Source organism: Carassius carassius, chromosome 43 (genome assembly GCF_963082965.1).
Source record: "Carassius carassius chromosome 43, fCarCar2.1, whole genome shotgun sequence".
NCBI classification, from domain to species: domain Eukaryota; kingdom Metazoa; phylum Chordata; class Actinopteri; order Cypriniformes; family Cyprinidae; genus Carassius; species Carassius carassius.
In genome coordinates this window covers 16,572,082-16,577,767 of record NC_081797.1, presented here as the reverse complement: position 1 = coordinate 16,577,767, position 5,686 = coordinate 16,572,082, and positions in this window count along the sequence as shown.

Here is a 5,686-nt window from a genome sequence, read left to right as displayed (position 1 = left end):
ATTAAACCTAAACAAAACAAAACAAATGCATACAAAATTTCATACAAAGAAACAGATTGCTGATATTTTGGAGTTATGATAAATGAATCACTTTTAGTGTTTTTTTTTAGTTACTGTACTGTACTTTTTTTTGCATCATTTTCTGTGTTTCTCTTTTTGAATGCAAAAATACATAGAGATGATGTACATTGTATGTAACATGATGAATAAATGATGTGTTATTCCATTTTAGTCAAATGTAATTGTCATTTGAGTGTTATTGTTGATGTCTCATAATCATTATCGCGAAAAAAGGAATAATCAAATTCCATCTTCAGCTTTTTTGATTGAATTTGATTATTTTGTCTTAAAAATTAACTTTTATCTTTTGTTGATGCCTCTTAATTTCAAACCATTCAACTAGAAGTGCACAATAAATATCGGCCGATAATTAATAAGCATCTCGTCAGTAAAGCCGGTTCTCTAATCAGCGGTAAATTCCATCAGGTGCGTGGTTTCACATAAAGCAGCTGTTACTACACAGAGCCGTTCTTAACTGATGACCTGCGCAAATCCACGTTCATTTTCAGCGTTTATTTGCGCACCTAGTCAGTTAACAATGGCTCTGTGTAGTAACAGCTGCTCTATGTGAAATCACACACCTGATGGAATTTACCAGAACCGGCTTTACTGACGAAATGCACATTAATTATCGGCCGATATTTATCGTGCACCCCTACATTCAACAGTTTGATCAATAGTAGGAATTTTCCATTAAAACAGCTGAGATGAGCATCCTTCAATATTTATTCCAACTACATAATTTAGTGCAGAACTATATGATTATTGGCAACAATGCAATAAAAGTGGGGGAAATTTAGGACAGTGCTGACCGATAATATCACTTTTGGGAATGTGAACATGATTTGCACAAGAGCAATCATCAGAGTACAAGAGAAGCATAAAATAAGGATGAAGCAATATGAATGAAAGAACTCCACTGTCCACATGCAGTATTTTGGTGTGTGGCTTACTTGGATTTAAGTTTATTATGGGCTTGTTCTTCTTTTCTTCTCTATAAAGATCTGGAGTCAAATCGTACCCTGTGATTAATTGCACCACACGTACAGAAAAATTTTATATAAAACTTTTCCAAAAGTGCATATGTTTATAAACACATAGGCCTATGTAGATATATCTTTACAAATACATTAAAAGACACAAATGTATTTGTAACTCCTGAATTTTGTCTATACACTTTTTTTTCACTTTCTCTATTATTTTGCTTTGAACAAGATGATTTGAATCTCGCCACATGGTGATAGGTGGATGCTATACCATTTTACTTTCTTACTGGTTAATTGCAAGTTTGAATTTTGGTCTTATTTGTATTTAAATTCGTCTTTTCTACTGCAATCTTTAGCCCTGATGAAGGCCTGTGTGGTGAAACGATTCTTTTCAGTTTCACTTTCTGATCATTTTCACATTTCCACTTCATATGCATTGCTTGTTTTGTTCAAAATACAGGTCAAAATCACTGTCACGGATGTCATAAAGTTTTAGGTCACCAGTACTCAGAATACAATAAAATTATGCTTATATATATATATTTTTTATGGTTTTAGTTTAAAATAAACACACTGGTCTGTGGAATCAAAAAGTTTGAAAACCCCTGTCTGGGGTGTGTGTCTGGGGCCTTAGACTTTATGCTGGGTTAGACTGGGTTAAGTTTCTGGATTAAGTAACTGGTAACGAAAGATGGATTATAAAGGATATGGATTTAAAAATGGAAAATATTAATTTTATCATATGCAATGTGTGCATATATATATATATATATATATATATATATATATATATATATATATATGTGTGTGTGTGTGAATTATATTACATTAACAAAGAGACTCTGCAACATCTAGTTGTTTATTTCTTTAAATGTTCTCGGATTATAACTTGATGGTCTGATTTAACAAGAATCTACACTTTGAAAACTGATCATGTCACAAGTGTGTGATGTAATGTTGGGTTTTTTTTTTCAGAACAATTAAGGTGTGCATTATATGGTGAATTCGGGTAAATTGTGATGACTTAACCATCCCACAGTTAACCTGAATTTACTAGTTATATTGCTGTTATGTTATATATTAACATGACATATTCTTTGTATTTTTTTCACTTGTGTGAATCATTTCCATGAAAGCATTTCAGTTTACTGGAAGAGGAAGTGTGCAGTGAAACACGAGTGACTGGAAACATGGCCTTTGATGTCAACAGATCTGTGTCATAGTTTCTCCTCCATTTTCACAGCCTTAGACTAACCTTTGATTCCACAGATATGAAGATTAAACACGGTGACATGCTGTCTGAGATAAAACCAACACTAAAGCTTGTAATTAGATCAAACTATTACTCATTCCATTAGAACCAAATGTAAGCATAATGATAAACTTAATCTCAACTTCCTTTTCAGAACTGGCCCCGCTTACTCTTCTGGCCTGTGATCAATACAGCATATCTATCGCATATTTGCATACATATATATATATATATATATATATATATATATATATATATATATATATATAAACTCAGCAAAAAGATTTTTCAGCATACTTATGGACAATTTTGGAAGTTCCAAATAAGCCATTTATTACTTAATTACTGCAATCCTCATGTTGTGCCAAACCTTCTTTCATCTTCAGAACACAAATTAAGATATTCTTGGTGAAATCCGGGAGCTTTCTGACCCTACACAGACAGCAAGGGTACTACCACAATCGAGACCTAGAAACATAGTGAGGACATTGGTAAAAAAGTCCATATGACATCAGTGGTTCAACCGTCTTTTTAAGTAGCAACGAGAATACTGCTTGAGCACAAAGAAAACTAAAATAATGACTTTATTTAAGAATTTCTTGCACGTTCACGACAGTCCCGCGATGCATGCGTGTGCATTCCTCTGCTTGTAAAATCTCTGCTCTGGTAATCTTGCAAACTATTATTTTATTCCTTGATGAATAGAAAGTTCAAAATAACAGCATTTATTTGAAATATAAATGTTTTCTACCAATTTAAATGCATTTACTGTCACTTTTGATCAGTTTAATGCATCCTTGATAAATAAAATGTGTTAAAGCTATAAATAAAATCCTATAAGTTTAAGTTTAATAGCGGCCATGCAAGACATTAAAATAATTTATTCAAGCATTGATTATAATTGGGGACTTTTGAAAAAATGGTTAATTGTTATTTAAACTGGTAATAACGTAATGTTAAAAACAGCAGTGAAAACTTCCTGATGCTGTAACAAAGGTGTATTTACTGACAATCAATCATTTTAATGTAACTCCTTGATAAAGATTATGTGAAACTGATAAGTGAGGGTTGGATCGGTCACGTACACATCCTGGAATATTATCTGATTCACTTTCAATGCAGTCGGGAAGACCGATGCTGCATCATGTGATTGCAATCTTGTAAGTTGTGTTATAAAAAGTTGCAGTATCATGGTAAAATAATGCCATCAGATGATAATGTGTGACAACCAGCCTGTTGTCTGTTGCTACTGAATGAATAACAGCTAAACATTGCGTCTGTTCACGGATAACATGTTTAATTGTTATTTTTATACCATTAAATCACTTGTTTAGAATTTTACGCACATAATAACCTAAATTAGTGTCTAAAGAAACTGTAAATGGTTTTGAAATTCTATACCAACCTGTATAGCATTATTTAGTGTTTACTGTAAATCAAGAGCTCAATGTGTTATATTGGTTTTTTAAGGCGGCACTTGCTCAGCCAATGGCATGAGTTTGGGGTGGGATTCAGTGTTTGACCACCAATTGCAGACATGAGTTATTTTGTTAGGAAACATGTTCGAAAATAATCAGCAGTGCAAACTTGCCACCTTTCATCAAAATTCATCGCTATGAATCCAAAATTTCTATTTTGGACATTTCTATTCACAAGTTTTTTTTAAGCGTTGAGTAGCCAATCACAGGCATCACTGTTGGAAGCAATGGCCAATCAGAGGCGTTTACTGTAGGACTACAGAATCTGCTCTGAATTAATTTAGGTTTTCACACAAAAAGGTTCACTTACTGAGCTCTACACCCAAATCTTCCTTCTTTCTTTTCTTTTCTTCTTCTTCTGTTCTTGAGACCATGGCAGCCTAAAAAAACGGTTTGTAGGAAAGTTATTAAATTTGGCACACTGATAGAGGACAGTCTTAACAATCAGTGGCCAGGAGATGGGTGTTTGGTCACCCATTTTGTTCAGTTTGGCCAAAAATCACAAGACTAGTCTCTTTAAATTCAGTGTGACATTGAGTTGAACAATATCCATTTTTTTCATGTCGGCCATATTGGGCAACAGCAATTTTAAATACTGTTGTAATATACTATATTTTACAAATGCATGGTGTGTCATCAGCACCATGCCCTGAAGGTACTCAAAAAGGTGGACTACTCTTTGATTTGTTTTGCCTATTGTCATGAAACTGGTCTCTATATTCTTTGAACATTAAACATAAACATAAACATTGAAAACATAATTTTTCTGGTTAATTCCTTTTCAATTAACTCCTCCTAATCCATTGGTTCGATTTTTACCAAATTTGGGGTCGACAGATAAAGTTGTTTTCAAACTGCATCTGATTCTTTCTCTGCAAAGCCTTGACTCGCCTCACACTGGCCACACCACATCAATTTGGTAACAGTGCCACCTATTGGTCAGAAGTGACAAACCAGTGGTTGTATTTATAATTTTGTCAACAATTTTGCCTAAAATTATCTCCAAATGTCTGCTTACTTATTTTTGGAGTTGGTCTGATGCTTGCATTTGAACATTTCGAGTTAGTAATTTGAACGAAGTGAATCTGAAATTTTCTACTGTATTAGATATTCTTATCATTCTCTGTATTAACTTCCCTTAACTAAAACTCATGAGGTAAATTTTGCACAGATTCGGGTATGTTTAGAGTCTTATTAATTAAAAAAAATGGTTTTGTGACATTATGATTTTCTTTGGCCATTATGTAACATAATGCATCATTTAAAAAATATATATGTATGGATTTAAATCAAAGCATTTTCATTCTTATTTTGACGAATGTTGACGATGGTTCTGATGTTACAGACTAGACACAACAGAAGCCGATCAGACGATCAACACAACAGCATAAAGCTGCACTTTTTAACCTGTCTCTTGCTGCAGTTTGTTTTTGGTTCTGGAATTAAACTTTCTCATTGGAAGATGATGCCACCTACTGGTCAGATGTGGCAGAAACTCATAATCAGTTGATCATTTTTGTGCTAAAAAACAAAAACAAAAAACTTTCAAGCTGTAAGAGATGCAGTGTAATTGTCATTGGATAGATGCCCAAAACTGATCTGATCTTGGCTTGCATGCGTCACATTGCACTGCAGAATCACTGTTATTCTGACTATTTTATGTTTTACAGTCTAAATGCTGTATTCCAAACAATAGGTTCATCTCAGATTGTTGGCATATGATCTACACATTTGATATTGTAGTTTTATTCTGTGCTGTTCAATTTTAAGAAAAGGAGCAAAAACTATTTACAAGATCATCTTGCTTGATATTACATTTAAAAATATAAAGATCTGAAACCACTGAGACAAAACCACCTTTGCAGAAATTAAATTAAAGAGAGGTTTAACAAGTGGGATTTTTTTTTCAA